Genomic DNA, 18824 nt, shown 5'->3' on the forward strand with positions numbered 1-18824 from the left:
CTTCACATCCCTTGTAAGTTGTATTCCTAGGTATTTTATTCTCTTTGTAGCAATTGTGAATGGGAGTTCACTCATGATTTGGCTCTCTGTTTGTCTGTTATTGGTGTATAGGGTGATTTTTGCACATTGATTTCGTATCTTGACACTTTGCTGAAGTTGCTTATCAGCTTGAGATTTTGGGCTGAGATGATGGGGTTTTCTAAGTATGAAATCATGGCATCTACAAACAGACAATTTGACTTCCTCTGTTTCTATTTGAATACTCTTTATTTCTTTCTCTTGCCTGATTGCCCTGGCCAGAACTTCAAATACTATGTTGAATAGGAATGGAGAGAGAGGGCTTCATTCTCTTGTGTCGGTTTTCAAAGGGAATTCTTCCAGCTTTTGCCCATTCAGTATGATATTGGCTGTAGGTTTGTCATAAATAGCTCTCATTATTTTGAGATATGTTCCATCAATACCTAGTTTATTGAGAGTTTTTAGCATGAAGGGGTGTTGAATTTTATCAAAGGCCTTTTCTGCATCTATTGAGATAATCATGTGGTTTTTGTCATTGGTTCTGTTTAAGTGATGGATTATGTTTATTGATTTACATATGTTGAACCAGCCTTGCATCCCATGGATAAAGTCAACTTGATCGTGGTGGATAAGCTTTTTGATGTGTTGCTTGACTCGGTTTGCCAGTATTTTATTGAGAAATTTTGCATCGATGTTCATTAGGGATTTTGGCCTGAAGTTTTCCTTTTTTGTTATGTCTTTGCCAGGTTTTGGTATCAGAATGATTCTGCCCTCATGAAATGAGTTAAGAAGGAGTCCTTCCTTTTCTGTTGTTTGGAATAGTTTCACAAGGAATGATACCAGCTCCTCTTTGTACCTTTGGTAGAATTCGACTGTCAATCCATCTGTTCCTGGGCTTTTTTTGGTTGGTAAGCTATTAATTACTGCCTCAATTTCAGAACTTGTTATTGCTCTATTCAGGGATTCGACTTCTTCCTAATTTAGTCTTGGGAAGGTGTATGTGTCCAGGAATTTATCAATGTCTTCTAGATTTTTCTAGTTTATTTGTGTAGAGGTGTTTATGGTATTCCCTGATGGTAGTTTGTATTTCTGTGGGAACAGTGGTGATATCCCCTTTATCATTTTTTATTGTGTCTATTTGATTCTTCTCTCTTTTCTTCTTTATTAGTCTGGCTAGTGGTCTATGTATTTTGTTAATCTCTTCAAAAACCCAGCTCCTAGATTCATTGATTTTTTGAAGGGTTTTTCATGTCTCTGTCTCCTTCAGTTCTGCTCTGATCTTAGTTATTTCTTGTCTTCTGCTAGCTTTTGAATTTGTTTGCTCTTACTTCTCTAGTTCTTTTAATCGTGATGTTAGGGTGTCAATTTTAGATCTTTCCTGCTTTTTCCTGTGGGCATTTAGTGCTATAAATTTCCCTCTAAACACTGCTTTAGCTGTGTCCCAGAGATTCTGGTATGTTGTATCTTTGTTCTCATTGGTTTCAAAGAACATCTTTGTGTCTGCCTTGATTTCATTATTTACCCAGTAGTCATTCAGGAGCAGGTTGTTCAGTTTTTATGTAGTTGTGCAGTTTTGAGTGAGTTTCTTAATCCTGACTTCTAATTTGATTGCACTGTGGTCTGAGAGACTGTTTGTTACAATTTCTGTTCTTTTGCATTTGCTGAGGAGTGTTTTACTTCCAATTATGTAGTCAATTTTAGAATAAGTGCTATGCGATGCTGGGAAGAATGTGTGTTCTGTTGATTTGGGGTGGAGAGTTCTGTACATGTCTATTAGGTCAGCTTGGTCCAGAGCTGAGTTCAAGTCCTGAATGTCCTTGTTAATTTTCTGTCTAGTTGATCTGTCTAATGTTGACAGTGGGGCGTTAAAGTCTCCCACTATTATTATGTGGGAGTCTAAGTCTCTTTGTAGGTCTCTAAGAACTTGCATTATGAATCTCTCAGTGCTTCTGTATTAGGTGCATATATATTAGGTTAGTTACCTCTTCTTGTCGCATTGATCCTTTTACCATTATGTAAAGCCCTTCTTTGTCTTTTTTTACCTTTGTTGGTTTAAAGTCTGTTTTATCAGAGACTAGGATTGCAACCCCTGCTTTTTATTGCTTTCTATTTGCTTGGTAAATATTCTCCATCCCTTTATTTTGAACCTATGTGTGCCTTTGCATGTGAGATAGGTCTCCTGAATATAGCACACTGATCGGTCCTGACTCTCTCCAATTTGCCAGTCTGTGTCTTTTAATTGGGGTATTTAGCTGGTTTACATTTAAGGGTAATATTGTTATGTCTGAATTTGATCCTGTCATTATGATGCTGGCTGGTTATTCTGCCTGTTAGTTGATGCAGTTTCTTCATAGTGTCAACAGACTTTACAATTTGTTATGTTTATGCAGTGGCTGATACCGGTTTTTCCTTTCCATTTTTAGTGCTTCCTTCAGGAGCTCTTGTAAGGCAGGCCTGGTGGTGACAGAATCTCTCAGCATTTACTTGTCTGTAAAGGATTTTATTTCTCCTTCGCTTATGAAGCTTAGTTTGGTTGCATATGAAATTTTGGGTTGAAAATTCTTTTCTTTAAGAATGTTGAATATTGGTCCCTACTCTCTTCTGGCCTCTTCTGCAGACAGAGCTGCTATTAATCTGATTGGATTCCCTTTATGGGTAACCTGACCTTTCACTCTGGCTGCTCTTAACATTTTTTCCTTCATTTCAACCTTGGTAAATCTGCGTGGTTGCTCTTCTCAAGGAATATCTTTGTGTTCTTCTCTGCATTTCCTGAATTTGAATGTTGACCTGTCTTGCTAGGTTGGGGATGTTCTCCTGGATAATATACTGAAGAGTGTTTTCCAACTTGGTTGCATTCTCCCCATCATTTTCAGGTACACAAATCAAATGCAGGTTTGGTCTTTTCACATAGTCCCATATTTCTTCGAGACTTTGTTCATTCCTTTTCATTCTTTTTTGTCCAATCTTGTCTTCACACTTTATTTCATTAAGTTGATCTTCAATCTCTGATATCCTTTCTTCCACTTGATCGATTCTGCTATTGATACTTGTGTATACTTCACGAAGTTGTTGTGCTGTGTTTTTCAGCTCCATCAGGTCATTAATGTTCTTCTCTAAACTGGCTATTCTACTTAGCAATTCCTGTAACCTTTTTTCAAGGTCCTTAGCTTTTTTGCATTGAGTTAGAACATGCTCCTTTAGCTCAGAGGAGTTTGTTATTACCCACCTTCTGAAGCCTACTTTTGTCAATTTGTCAGACTCATTCTCTGTTCAGCTTTGTTCCCTTGCTGGCAAGGAGTTGTGATCCTTTGGAGGAGAAGCATTCTGGTTTTTGGAATTTTCAGCCTTTTTGAGCTGGTTTTTCCTCATCTTCCTGGATTTATCTACCTTTGGTCTTTAATGTTGGTGACCTTCAAATGGGGTTTCTGTGTGGATGTCCTTTTTGTTGATGTTGATGCTATTTCTTTCTGTTTATTAGTTTTCCTTCTAACAGTCAGGCTTCTCTGCTGTGGGTCTGCTGGAGGTCCACTCCAAACCCTGTTTCCCTGGGTATCACCAGCGCAGACTTCAAAACAGCAAAGATTGCTGCCTGTTCCTTCCTCTGGAAGGTTCGTCCCAGAGTGGCACCCGCTAGATGCCACCTGGAGCCCTCCTGTATGAGGTGTCTGTCGACCCCTGCTGGGAGGTGTCTCCTAGTCATGAGGCACAGAGGTCAGGAACACATTTGAGGAGGCAGTCCATCCCTTAGCAGAACTCAAGCACTGTGCCGGGAGATCTGCTGCTCTCTTCAGAGGTGGCAGGCAGGAGCATTTGCGTCCACTGAAGCTGTGCCCACAGCTGCCCCCTTCCCCCTGGTGCTCTGTCCCAGGGAGTTGGGAGTTCTATGTATAAGCCCCTCACTGGGATTGCTGCCTTTCTTTCAGAGATGCCATTCCCAGAGAGGAGGAATCTAGAGAGGCAGTCTGGCTACAGTGGCTTTGCCCAGCTGTGGTGGGCTCCGCCCAATTCAAACTTCCCAGCGGCTTTGTTTACACTGTGAGGGTAAAACCACCTACCGAAGCCTCAGTAATGGCAGACACCCTTCCCCGCTCCAAGCTGGAGCCTCCCAGGTCGACTTCAGACTGCTCTGCTGGCCGCAAGAATTTCAAGTCAGTGGATCTTAGCTTACTGGGTTCTGTGGGTGTGGGATCCGCTGAGCTAGACCGCTTGGCTCCCTGGCTTCAGCCCCCTTTCCAGGGGAGTGAACAATTCTCTCTCACTGGCGTTCTAGGTGCCACTGGGGTATTAACAAAATTTCCTGCAGCAAGCTCAGTGTCTACGCAAACGACTGCTCCGTTTTTGCTTGAAACCCAGGGCCCTAGTGGCATAGGCATCCGAGGGAATCTCCTGATCTGAAGGTTGTGAAGACCATGGGAAAAGCAGAATATCTGGGCTAGAACATCAGAATATCTGGGCTGTTCCTAATGGCACAGTCCCTCAGTACTTCCCTTGGCTAGGGGAGGGAGGTCCCTGACCCCTTGTGCTTCCCGGGTGAGGCAACGCCCCACCCTGCTTCTGCTTGCCCTCCATGGGCTGTACCCACTGTCTGACCAGTCCCAGTGAGATAAGCTGGGTACCTAAGTTGGAAATGCAGAAATCACCCACCTTCTGCGTTCATCTCACTGGGAGCTGCAGATCGGAGCTGTTCCTATTTGGTCATCTTGCCAGCCACCCTGCTTGTACTTTTTAGCCATCAGTAGTCTTTTCCTTACAGAGAAAACTAGGAAGTAGAAAACTGTAAACTGTCTGTCATAGATCAGCATTTTATAAACATACCATCTCACAGTTCCTACAGACATACACTTCCTCATACTATAGTTTTTCATGTGGCAAAAGGACTTTTTTTACAGACCTAGATATCTTAACTTCTTTATATTGTATGAAAACAAGATGCCAAAAGTTGATAAACTTATGTTCAGCAATTAATGTTTCAGTGTTATGGTTTTTGTTTTTGTTTTTAAGACAGAGACTCACTCTGTCACCCAGGCTGCACTGCAGTGGTGCCATCTTGGCTCACTGCAACCTCCACCTCCCAGATTCAAGCGATTCTCCTCTCTCAGCCTCCCGAGTAGCTGGGATTACTGGTGGTGCCACCACGCCCAGCTAATTTTCTGTATTTTTAGTAGAGACGGGGTTTCACCATGTTGGCCAGGCTGGTCTCAAACTCCTGGCCTCAGGTGATCCGCCCACCTTGGCCCCTCAAAGTGCTGGGATTACAGACGAGACTGGGCGCGTTCAAGGTGGTATGGCCATAGGCAAGTGCTGGGATTACAGATGTGAGCTATGGTGCTCAGCCTGTTTCAGTAGTTTTATCTTTCTTAGAAATTATTTAGATATTCAGTAACTATCTCTTACTCAACATAGCATAACTCTAAAGTTTCCAGTTACCAAAAAGATTTTGGCAACTGTTTTTAGGCATATATATATATATACACACACACACACATATGGTTATTTTAGGGATGGTTATTACTGAAAAGCTCATTTATAAGCTTTTATTGACTTATATCCATTCAATTCACTTGTTTGTAACAACTGTGTATTGTTCATGGATATGAGACATTAAACAAAGCTAGCCATTATCTTTTTTTCTTTCTTTTCTTTTTCTGAGGAGAGGGGAACTAAGAACAGAGCCCAAGATTGGAGCCTAGTTAAAAAGAGGACTTAGAGGAGCTTGATTAAAATTTTGTCAGAGGAACTTTTTCCATAGTTCTTTAGCTAGGTTACAGATTGCTCATCTCCATATTCTAGACCAACCTGCATCCTGCTGCTACATTAGTATAAGTAAATCATCACTTTAATCCTGTTGCTACCTTGCTCAAATCCCTCTTATGGTCCCACATATCCACTGCCAGAAAAGGATTTAAACAAAGGTAGCATAGCTGAAAGCACCTCCCCACAAGCTCAATATTTCCTTGAAGTCTCTTGTTTTACATTAAAAATTCACATGTTTTACATTTCACTCCAAAATACACCTGTTTGTCTTAATATAAAAAGAATGTTTTAAATTAGGTATCACTTAAATTTCTTCACTTAATTCTTCAAATGTTCAAGTAAAATTGAAGAGTCGAGAAGATGCTTCATGTTTATCCTGGGCCTTCCAGTGGACCATGAGGTATATATTTCTACTTGAAAAGCCCAAGTATACAGAGTACATTTTAAGTGACTTTGCTTCATTTTTAAGACCCTCAATTATCTGGCCCCAGTCCAACCTTCCCATCTTGCTGTTTCCCTTCATTAATCCTCTGATAAATCCATTCATCTACTCATCTACAGTTATTTACAACATGCTCACCACATACCAGGCACTGCTTTCTGAAGATGTCTTATAATGTATACCACCCATATATCTTTGCTTTTGTCCTTTCTCCTTACTTAGAATATCTTTCCTCTTTACTTCTGTCTACTAAAGTGCTAATCTTTAAGACTAATTTTAACACTAGTTGTATTAATCCGTTCTCACGTTACTGTAAAGAACTGCCTAAGACTGGGTACTTTATAAAGAAAAGTGGTTTAATTGACTCACAGTTCCATAAACTGTACAGGAAGCATGGCTGGGGAAGCCTCATGAAACTTAAAATCATTGGTGAAGGGGAAGCAGGCACGTGTTTTATGGCCAGAGTAGGAGGAAGAGAGCAAAGAGGCTAGTGCTGCATACTTTTCAACAATGAGATCTCATGAGAACTCACTCTTTATCATGAGAACAGCCAGAGGAAAATCTACCCCCATGATCCAATCACCTCCCACCAGGGCACTCCTCCAATACTGAGGATTACAATTTGACATGAGATTTGGCCAGGGACACAAATCCAAATCACAACACCTGCTTTTCCTGACTACCCCAATCAGGACTCTGAATTCCTATAAAACTTACTTGATACTTATTATATAATAGCCTATATTTTTGATATTTGTATGAGTAGGTCTTATAAATTTTTTAAGGAAGAGTTCATCATGCAGAGAAGCATGTAGATTACATTTGGGTATATAAGATGAAAGTAAACATGTATTTATAGTTTCTTATTTATTATTTGCAATCTCATATCCTCAGCTTGCTACCAAATTAGTGGGCACTTAGGAGTTGTTGTTCCCACCAGTAATATAACATTGTAACACTTGAAATAGACCCATTCAGTGACTCAAGATTTAAGTTACAGTGTAGTGATACCTTACATTTCTTAAATAAAATCATCGTATTTCTTAAAAAAATTCAACCCAGAATCTAGCATAGTACTTGGTTCATAGTTGATATTAAATAAATACTTCTTACAATAATAAATGAATGGATGAACAAATTGAAAAACATGAAGTTGATGGTTAATAATAAAAATATTTTTAAAAGGAAAAAGGAGGAAAATTGTACATAAAAGATAGAAGCTTATTTTACATCAGAGTGTTTGGTAGTAAGAAAAGTGAAGAATATGCAGAAGATTAAGTTGATTAGTCTTTCAGACCAGGTCAGTTTTTGTGTTGAGCTTGTGCTTTGTTATTTTTTGTTTTGAGGTTTTAAAAGCATTTAGATGGAACTACAGTTACACATCTTCAGTTAATGGGAAAAGCATCAGGGTACTTGAAAACTTAGACAATTTTCTTCACAACTTAAACCATGCTTAAAAAGGGACTAAATAATACCCCAAAACTTGAGCATACAGTGGCTCACACCTGTAATCCCAGCACTTTTGGAGGCCAAGGTGGGCAGATCACCTGAAGTCGAGAGTTCAAGACCAGCCTGACCAACACTGAGAAACCCCGTCTCTACTTAAAAAAAAAAAAAAAAAAAAAAAAAAAAAAAAAAAAATTAGCCAGGCATGGTTCATGCCTGTAATCCCAGTTACTCGGGAGGCTGAGGCAGGAGAATCGCTTGAAACTGAGAGGCAGAGGTTGCAGTGAGCCAAGATCATGCCATTGGACTCCAGCCTGTGCAACAAGAGCGAAACTCCGCCTCAAAAAACAAATTATTCAAGTTAGCCACATGTAAAGAACCATGTTTAAATCCTTTGAAGTAATAGATGAGGCCAAAGTAATTCTTCAAAAAAATTCTTTTAATTTTTGTATATTTAGTGGATACAAGTACAGACTTTTACATACATGTATTGTGTAGTGGTAAAGTCTGGGCTTTTATTGTACTTGTCACCTGAATAATGAACAATGTACCCAATAGGTAATGTTTCAACTCTCACCCCTTCCCATCCTCCCACCTTTTGTTGTCTCCAGGGTCTATTATTCCACTCTGTATGTCCAGGTGTTTCCATCATTTACTCCTCGCTTGTGTGAAAACATGCAGTATTTTACTTTCTCTTTCCAAGTTATTTCACTTAGCTATAATGACCCCCAGTTCCACCCACGTTGCTGCAAAAGACACAATTTCATTCTTTTTTTATGGCTGAGTAGTCTTCCATGGCATATATATACCACATTTTCTTTATCCAGTCCTCTGTTGATGGACACTTAAGTTGATTCCACATCTTTGCTTTTGTGAATAGTGCTGCAGTGAACGTGAATGCAAGTATCTTTTTGGTATAAGGATTTCTTTCCCATTGGGTACATACTCAAGTGGTGGGATTGCTGGATCGAATTTTGTTCTATTTTTAGTTCTTGAAGAAATTTCCCTACTGTTTTCCATAAAGGTTGTACTAATTTACATTCCTACCAATGGTGTATACATATTTTTATTATCCCCATCCTCTGCAACATCTGTTGTTTTTTCACTTTTTAATAATAGTGCTTCTGACTGGTGTCAGATGGCATCTCATTGTGGTTTTAATTTTTATTTCTCTGATGATTAGTGATGTTGTGCATTTTTTCATGTGTTTGTTAGCCACTTGTGTGTCTGCTTTTGAATAATGTCTGCTCATTTACTTTGCTTACTTTTTAATGTTTTTGTTGTTGTTGTTGTTGAGTTGTTGGAGTTCCTTGTAGATTCTGGATATTAGCCCTTTATTTGGATGCAGAGTTTACAAAATTTTTTCCCATTCTATAGATTGTCTGTTTTTTCTGTTAATTGTTTCTTTTGCTGTGCAGAATCTTTTTAGTTTAATTTAGTCATATTTGTCTATTTTTGTTTTTCTGGCATTTGTCTTTGAGAACTTACTCATAAATTCTTTGTCTAGATCAGTGTTCAAAAGAGATTTCCTAGGTTTTCTTCTAGGATTTTGTAGTTCCCAATCTTACATTTAGGTATGTAATCCATCTTGAGTTAATTTTTGTATATGGTGATATACAAAAATTCTTATGCATATGGCTATCCAATTTTCCCAGTACCCCTATTGAATAGGATGTACTTTCTCCAGTGTATTTTGGTTTTTTCCTTGAGACAGAATCTCACTCTTTCCCAGGCTGAAGTGCAGTGGTGAAATTTCGGATCACTGCAACCTCTGCCTCTTGCGTTCAAGCATTCTCGTGCCTCAACCACCCTAGTAGCTGGGATTACAGACATGCACCACCATGCCCGGCTAATTCATTTATTTGTAGTAGAGATAGGGTTTCACTGTGTTGGCCAGGGTGGTCTGGAACTCCTGGCCTCAAGTGATCTGCTAGTCTCGGCCTCCCAAAGTGCTGGGATTACAGGTGTGAGCCACTGCACCCAGCCTCTCAGTGTATATTTTTGTTGACTTTGTTGGACATCAGTTGGTTATATGTATATGGCTTTATTTCTGGGTTCTCTATTCGGATCCATTGATCGTTGTGTCTGTTTTCATACCAGTACCATGCTATTTTGGTTACTATAGCCTTGTAGTGTAAACTGGAGTCAGGTTATGTGATGTCTCCAGCTTCTTTTTTTTTGCTTACAATTAATTTGGCTATTTGGGGTCTTATTTTTTAGATCCATATTAATTTTAGGATTGTTTTTTCTAATTCTGTGAAAAATGGTGCTGCTAATTTGATAGGGATTGTGTTGAATCTGTAGATTGCTTTGGGCAATATGGTCGTTTTAACAATACTGATTCTTCCAATCCATGAGCATAGGATGTTTTTCCATTTGTTTGTGTCATCAACGATTTTTTCATCAGTGTTTTGTAGTTCTGTTTATAGAGATATCTCACCTTGGTTAAATATATTTCTAGGGTTTTGGGTGGTTTTCTGTAGCTATTGTCAATGAGATTGCCTTCTTCATTTGGTCCTTTACTATATCGTTATTGGCATATAGAAATGCTACTGATATCTGTGTGGTAATTTTGTATCCTGAAACTTTACTGGATTCATTGATCAAATCTAAGAGGTTTTTGGTGGAGTCTTTAGAATTTTCTGGATATAAGATCATATCATCAGTGAACAGGGATAATTTGACTTTCTCTTTTCCAATTCAGATACCTTTTATTTTTTTATCTTGCCTGATTGTTGTGGCAAGGACTTCCATTACTGTGTGGAATAAGAATGGTGAATGTGGGCATCCTTATCTTGTTTCAGTTCTTAGAGGCAATTCTTTCAGCTTTTCCCCACCAAGTCTGATGTTGGCTGTAGGATTGTCATATATGGCCTTTATTATTTGGAAGCATGTTTCTTCTGTGCCTAGTTTGTTGAGGATTTTTATCATGAAGGAATGCTGAATTTTATTGAATGCTTTTTCTGCATCTATTAAGATGATCATATGATTTTTGTCCTTAGTTCTGTTTTGTGATGTATTACATTTATTGATTTGTGTATGTTGAATCATCTTTGCATAAATCCTATCTCATCATGTGTTATGTTTTTGATGTGCTGTTGGAATTCCATTTGCTAGTATTTTGTGGAAGATGTTTGCATCTATCTTCATCAGGAATATTAGTCTTAATTTTGTTGTTGTTGTGTCCTTGTCTGGTTTTGGTGCCATACGGACCTCATAGAATGAGTTAGATAAAATTACCTCCTCCTTGATTTTCATCTGCTCCTGCACTTTTGTTTTATTGGGAGTTTGGGGTTGTTTTTTGTTTGTTTGTTTGCTTGCTTTGGGTTTTTGTTTTGTTTTGTTTTTCTATTTTTTTTTTTTGACAGAATCTCACTCTGTCACTCAGGCTAGAGTGACAGCCTGAGTTATGGTTCACTGCAGCCTTGACCTCTCAGGCTCAGGTGATCCTCCCATTTCACCCCTCTCAAGTAGCTGGGACTATAGGTGCATATGTCACCACACCCAGCTAATTTTTGTATTTTTTGTAGAGACAGGGTTTCACTATATTCACTATATTGCCCAGGCTGGTCTCAAACTCCTGGGCTTAAGCATTCCATCTGCCTTGGCCTCCCAAAGTGCTGGGACTATAGGCATGAGCCACCACACCCAGCCCTGTTGGGACTTTTTTTAATTACTGACTTAATCTTGCTGTTCATTGTTAATCTGTTCAAGGGCTCTATTTCTTCCTGGTTCAACCTCAGGGGGTTGTGTGTTTCTAGGAATGTATCCATCCCTCTAAGTTTTCTAGTTTTTGAGCATATAGTTGTTCATAATAGTTGATAATCTTTTGTATTTCTGTGATATCAGTTGTAATGTCTCCCTTTTCATTTCTTATTGTGTTTATTTGGATCTTCTCTCCTCTTTTCCTAGTCTATCTAATGGTTTATCAATTTTGTTTGCCTTTCAGAGAAACAACTTTTCATTTCATTGTTCCTTTGTATTTTTTTTCTCTATTTGATACCTTACATTTTAAATAAAGGGAAACTAAAAAAAAGTTTCAAATCAAAATGCCAATAAGAATTTTATAACCAAAGAGTTCTGTGGTCAAATTAATTTGGTAAAATATACTGGATTGAACTGCATTCTGCAAGCATGTATTGCATTTCTGTAGATGTATATTGTTCAATGAAATATAACTTAGTAAACAGTTACATTATTCCAAATTATTATAGACCAAGGGTGTCCAATCTCTTTGGCATCCCTGGATCACACTGGAAGAAGAATTGTCATGGGCCACACATAAAATACACTAATACTAATGATAGATGATGAACTAAAAAAATTGGCCAAAAATCATATAAAGTTTTAAGAAAGTTTATGAATTTGTGTTGGGCTGCATTCAAAGCCATCCTGGGTCTCATGCAGACTGCATGTTGAACAGGCTTGTTATAGACATTTGAATTATGTCCTGTCATGCAGATAGGTTCCCAAGGGCCATTTTTGTGGTACCTGTTTTTGTCCCCTAAGTATGCAGATCTGGGAAAGCAGACCCACTCAGATCCCTACTAACTTGCCTAGGAGAAACATGTAGACTAACCCTCAAGATACTACTAATACATCTATCAATCAATCACAAAAGCCTGGAATTCTGAAAATACTAGATTATAAATATTTTTAAAGCATCCCCAGTACTTTTTTACCTTTGTGCTTTTGCAAACCTTTCCCATTCCATTTACCTATTCTCTGTTTCCTCTATTTCTATATATTAAAATCCCAACTCTTTTTTTAAGAGATGAAGTCTCACTGTGTTACCCAGGCTGGTCTTGAACTCTTGACCTAAAGCAACCCTCCTACCTTGGACTCCCAGAGTGCTGGGATTACAGGTATGAGCTGCCACCCCCAGCCTCAATTTTTTAAAAATGCTATACTGTCTTTGAACCTTTCTTCAAGCTCTCCAATGGGAATTAAACTATTCCTTGTTTGGTTTACTCATTCTCACTTTGCATTTATTTCACTGATAGCACATCTAACAATCTGCTTTATTGATCGATACAATTATTGTGCATGTATGCTACGCTAGACTCCGTAATATGACCTCTAATTCTTCCTCACTCTAGAGAAGCTCATAGGCTAGCCGAGAAGGCAGATACATAACCAAATTTCTACAGTGTAAAGTGATATGTATTCATAAAGGTATACAACACTGATGGTAATCAGATTGACCTGGGAAAATATGGACTAAAGTATTTGAATGTAAATTGGCTTATACAACGGAGCTTTTAGCTTCATTTATAACGTTCAAGTCTAAAGTAGAATGTTGTCATTCTTATTGTATGTAACTTACTATTCAACAGCTTGTAAGTGCCTTGAGGACCTGACCTGTGTATTATTCATTTTTCTATTTCCTATTGTACCTAGTACTACTTCAGTCACCTAGAATACACTCAATAAATGTTTGTTAAGTTTCATTAGTTTCTAGGAGTTGCTCTTTTTTATGAAATTTGATCTTAATCTGCAGTTTAATTTATCTTCATATTCAGACTCCTATTTTTTCCTACTTTAAAATGTAATTGTAGGGAAGGAGACAACACACAAAACTTACATACTTGGATTATTATTTGACTTTCTCAGTAGCAGTTTGGAAACTGTAGACTTACTCCGTGGGCATTGCATTTGCACAAAATATTTATGGAATTGCTTTTTTTTCCACACTATTTTGAACACACATGTTAGTTAAATCAGAATTCTTAGTCCAACTCAATGTCATCTAAAACTAAGTTTAGTGGGTCAAAAGTTATGTATATATGTATATAACTTTTATATATAAAAACGTGATGAAGATAGATGCAAAAGTTATATATACCTTTTTAGATCAGAAACAACAGGGGCATCTTTAATTAAAGTTATCTTTAATTCAAAAACATCATTCTTGTTTCATTATTTTCTTTTAAAAAAGTCATTGTAGCTCAATTTTTAAATTCTTAATTGAATATTTTTAATTGAGAAAATGTATACTTACATGCTCATGATGATGATTTTTGCATTATTACATTCACTGTCATTAGGTAATGATAATGGATGTGCGACAAAAATCGGCCTCATTAGCTGATTATCTGAACCTTTACCTAAAGGAGCCTAACCTGGAGATAAAACCAAGGATATATCAGATGGAGCAAATACTGTAAAACAACAATTATTTCAACTGCACTTACTCAGTTTCTGAGAAATCAAACAGTAGTTGAGCTGAAGTTTACCTCTCCTTTAGCCAGAAAGAAAAGAAGTGCCAGTCAAATCAATCCTATAGACATAAATAGATAGATACATTTAAGAAAACAAATGCTTTTTTAAAGCCTATGAGCTCATTTGGAATATCCATTTACTTCCAATTTTTATTCTGACTTCAAAATATTTTATTTTATAAGTTTATGAAATCATCTTTTTAAAAATATGGACTAGGTACCTTTTTTCAATTTCCCCTTAATTAATGTTTTATTTATAAGTAATAAAGCAATTGTACTTCTCCAGACTGTACTAATTAAGCCTGGCAAAATTCACTTGTAAGTAATTAGTACAAAATACATATTTTCATAAGGGTTCAAATAGGTTTATGGAGCATAAATATCACAGGGTAAAAATAGAGGTTTGAGGGGTACTAGGTTAACCTTTTATGTTTGATGTATCAGAAAGGCAAATGAGCTACTGTCAGAGGCATAACCTGGAGTGATTTGAGCAACAATTGCACATTGTTATATTTTATACAAAATACATATTCACAAATAATATCCAACATGTCCAGACTTTTAACAGGGTACTTTGGTTTTTATAAAAATTATTTAGAACTGTTACAAGGCATACCTTGCTTTGTGTGGGCATTAGGCTTGTTTTATAAAAAATTATGTTAATAATAACAGTTACCATTTGCATGCTGCTTTGAGTTTACCAAATATTTTTATATTTATCATGTCAGTTAATCCCAGAAACGTTGGAGATAATACCTATAAGGTAGGCAAGAGTTAAGACTCCTTTGGTTGTAAGTAAGAACATTCCCCCCACCATACACACACACTGCCTTAAGCCCTCCTGCCATGCACACATACACACACACACACACACACACACGCTCGCTCTCTCTCTACCTTAGGCCAAAAAAGGGTATGTTGGGTCATAGGATGGAATGTTCAGATAGGCTGATATGAGACTCCCAGCTGTTTCTCTCTGGATTAGCGGCATTGTTAACTCCAGTCTTGGTAGCCCTGACAGTTTTGAGTATCACTGGCCGTGACTTGGCTAAATGCCAATCTCTGGACCCATCACTGTAGACAGAGAGAGAGAAGGATATGCTGATTGACTTTGGCAGCTAGATACATCTCTAGAGCTGGGATAAAATTTCCAAAGCAAAATCCATATACGGCTACCAGAAGTAGCAGGAAAGAATGGTGAGAAGTCAAACAACAAACATCCACTCCAGCAGATGCAATCATCTCCACTTTACAGATGAGAAAATGGATGCTCAGGCTGAATGACCTACTCAAACCTAGGTCTTCTCATTACAAATCCTGCTGTAGATTCCTTAAAGGAAAACAGGGATGGAAAAGAAAAGAGACGTGGTTTCAGGTATGACATCTATTTCTAGTCTATGTTTTGTAGTTAATCAGGCATGATTGTCTTTAGGGAGATAAGTGAGTTTGATCTATGTGGGGTGGTTGAACAAGACATTGTGTGAAATAAAATGTCCCAAGATGAGTGTGGAGGAGTAGGAAGAGGTGCAGTGGACATGATCCTTATGATCCCAAGTTAGGAATTTTGGAATACTAAATAAAAATAGCTAACAAGTATTAGCTACTTACTGTGTCTCAGGCATTTTGCTAATTACTGTTCATGTATCATTTGACAATCACCACATTCCTATGAAATGAAGATTTTACAGATAAGGGAGCTTAAGCAAAAAGAGGTTTAATATCTTATCAAGGATTATATAACTAGAAAGAAATAGAGCCAGGATTTGAATCTAGTCTAGAACCTATGCTCCTGCCCACAGTAGTGCCTGTTTTTATCATGGTTACCAAGTAAAGTAGTGATGTTTACATATCTGCCATATGCTGGCTTCCATGGCAGATACTTGTCTGGTACAATACCTGTTTTCTAGAAATTTCTCCTCTGAAGTTGTATGACACAGCAATTCATATGCAGCACACTTAAGAATTTATAAATGCCTACTAAATTTCCACAGACTATTAAAATTAATTGTATGCTTTTTTAATTTATCAATGTTACACATCACATTATTTTAAAAATTAAGTAGTCATACAAGATTTACAAGAGCAGTCTCCTAGCAGTCTCCTGCTCTAAACTTCCTTCCATCATTTTCCAATCCCCAGATGCAATCATTTTCTTTTTTCTTTTTTTTTTTTTTTTTTTTGGTAATTTAAGATTTGCTTTTGTAAAACCATGTGGACAAAGATTAAATGTTATGCTTGCATTTTGAACATTATAAATACGAAACACAAAACAGCCAATGTTAAATACTGATTGCTCATGCCTGATGTGGATTTAGATATTGAGTATTTCCCATTTTATAGAAGGAAACGTTCAAAGTTTTGTCAATGCTTAAAGTATGTACTGTTATTCCTCACCAAAATCTTCATGAAATTTAAAAGGCTGATATTAAAAGTAGTTTTTTTCTTAAATATGCTAAGACATGTGAGTTTGGATCAACCCTCAGATTTTCAAGGCATGAAAGATATACAAATAGAGTGCCCAAGAATATGTTTTAACACATTTAGGATAAGTTTGTTTACAGTTGTGGCAGGAATGCCTTTTACTTTTAGACATTGAAAAAAAAAATACCCTAAGCAAACATACAGGGTGTTTTGGGTCAAGTTACTTCTTAGTACAAATAATACATTGTAGCAATCAATTTTTAAGTCAAATTCTTAAAATCACTCAAAAAATACTTGCATTTTATAATTGTCAAACAATGCATTTATGTAATAGAAGATACAACAAAATCTAGAAATAAAAAATCTCACACTATATTCCAAGTACCAAAATAAGAAAGAAGAAATTTGCAAATTGTTTTTTAACTGTGTCTTTTGGTAATTATAAAACAGAATATCTCTAAATCACATGATTATGTTTCTACTTCTTGATTTTTTTTTCAGTTTCACAGATAATCTACTAAATCCTTACTATGCAAGCTGTAAACTTAGATCTCTTTATGATCTCCTACCCTACTGCCACAAGCACACCGTCATTTCTATATAGTTATATAAAGATTTTGGTAAGTTTAGTATTCAATTGTGCATGTTATTATAATGATATAAACTCAGTTTGTAGCTGAACCGTATCGTGTATCTAACTCTGCTTTTCCTAAACTTAATAATTGTCTTGTCATTTACTTGGTTCCCTATGTACTTATTTCTGATTTGGTTGAAAACTGTGTCCCACATTGTACAGATCCCTTTTCACTATCAACTTGAGGCTTATTTTTGTCCCTGTTTTGAGTTGGATCTCCCAGTTTTCATGTCTTTTCCTTGTTGAGTTGGTCTTCCCTGTCTGAATATGTCTTTACTGTTTACTGACATTTGATTGATATTGTGCCTGAGTATGGGATTCTGGTTTGTAATTCATTTTCTTTTGGACTTTTTATGGCTTCCCTCCATTGTCATTTAGCTTCCAGTGTTGAAAAGTTGAAAGATATTCTGATTTCTGTTTTACCTATTTTTTGTTTCTAGAAGCTATTAAGATTTTCTATTTCTATCAGAGATTTGAAATTTTATTAGGATATGCCCTTTTGGAGACCTATTTTCATTCATTCAGCCCGGTACTAGTGAGCCCTATTAATCTGAAAATTCATCTTCTTTAGCGCAGGAAAATTTTTATAAATTATTTTTTTGAATTTTTTTCTTTTCATTTTCTTGGTTCTCTCCTTCTATTATTTGGATGTTGAACCTCCCAGACTAATTTTCTAATATTCATGCCCTTTCTCTCCTATGTTCGTTTTCTTAGTGTCTTTACTTGCTGGGAGATCTGACCTTTCTATTGAGTTCTTCAATTTTATCATCATTTTGTCTCTCAGCAGTACTTTCTTGTTCCCTGAATGTTCTTTTGTTTTTGTTTAGACCATCTATTCTTCTTTCATGGATGTAGTTCTTCTCTTACATGTTAGAAACTTCTTTGAAATTTTATGTCCCTAAGGAGTCTTATTTTCTGTTTGTTTTACCCTCCATCTTTCCTGTTAAGGGCTTTCCTCAGAAGTCTAGTGGTCCTTGACTGACACCTTATAGTTAAGGTAGTAAGGAAGTGGATACCTCAATAACACATAATTGGGGCTTAATGACTATGAATTTCCTAGATCTGACTGCTGTTTTATCCAGGAACCTAATGTTTTATTGAACTTCTTTCTTTCGGGCCTGTTAGATTCACCAAAGAAGTATCTTCCACTTTCCTACCTAGAGGCTATAAGATGGGCTGCTAGCATTGTGTGAACCAAGTAGAAGAGGACTTAGAGTCTCAATATTCAGCAAATAAAATTTCATTCAGTTTTCCCCTTTTCAACAGAGTACCCTACAAAATTCCTCAGTTCAAGGCTGGGCACGGTGGCTCACACCTGTAATCCCAGCACTTTGGGAGGCTGAGGCAGGTGGATCACTTGAGGTCAAGAGTTCAAGATCAGCCCAGCCAACATGGTGAAACACCATCTCTACTGAAAAAAATATATATATAAATTGGCCAGATATGGTGGTGCATACCTTTGATCCCAGCTACTTGGGAGGCTGAGGTGGGAGGATCACTTGAGCCCAGGAGGCAGAGGTTGCAGTGAGCTGAGATCACACCACTGCACTCCAGCCTGGACAACAGAGCAAGATGCCATCTCAAAAATAAAAAAATTCCCCAGTTCAAGACTATTTTACTCATGCCAAAGAGTGAACTTTTGGTCTTCTGCTAGGATGAGAGAGGGAAAAGTACTTGGCTGGTTGTGAATGGTGGCAGTTAATTAGAAAGCATCTAATTCTTTTTAGTTTCTTCTTTGTTTGTTTGTTTGTTTGTTTGTTTGTTTGTTTTTGCTACCTATTCTTTTATTCCTCTAAAGAAAGTATCTAATTCTTAAATAAATTTCTAACCAAGTTTTTTATAGTCTTATCTTTATCTTACTTTCATAAGCACTGGCTGTCACCAATTC

At 37.2% G+C, this 18824-nt stretch overlaps 1 protein-coding gene across 12 annotated transcripts in view; it reads left to right on the plus strand.

The window, feature by feature from the left end:
• Window positions 1-18824, plus strand: part of MBD5 (methyl-CpG binding domain protein 5) — a 505406-nt gene that overhangs the window by 317476 nt on the left and 169106 nt on the right. The window contains exon 1 of one of the 12 annotated variants that reach the window (XM_073019668.1): window positions 571-926. The exons of 10 other annotated variants lie outside the window; for them this stretch is intronic. The gene's annotated coding sequence lies outside the window, so the exon portion shown is untranslated. Of the gene's footprint in view, window positions 1-570; window positions 927-16804; window positions 16923-18824 lie in introns of those variants that run through there. One more of the 12 variants, XM_007964933.3, reaches the window with a different exon arrangement.

This window comes from Chlorocebus sabaeus, chromosome 10 (genome assembly GCF_047675955.1).
Source record: "Chlorocebus sabaeus isolate Y175 chromosome 10, mChlSab1.0.hap1, whole genome shotgun sequence".
Classification (NCBI taxonomy): Eukaryota; Metazoa; Chordata; class Mammalia; order Primates; family Cercopithecidae; genus Chlorocebus; species Chlorocebus sabaeus.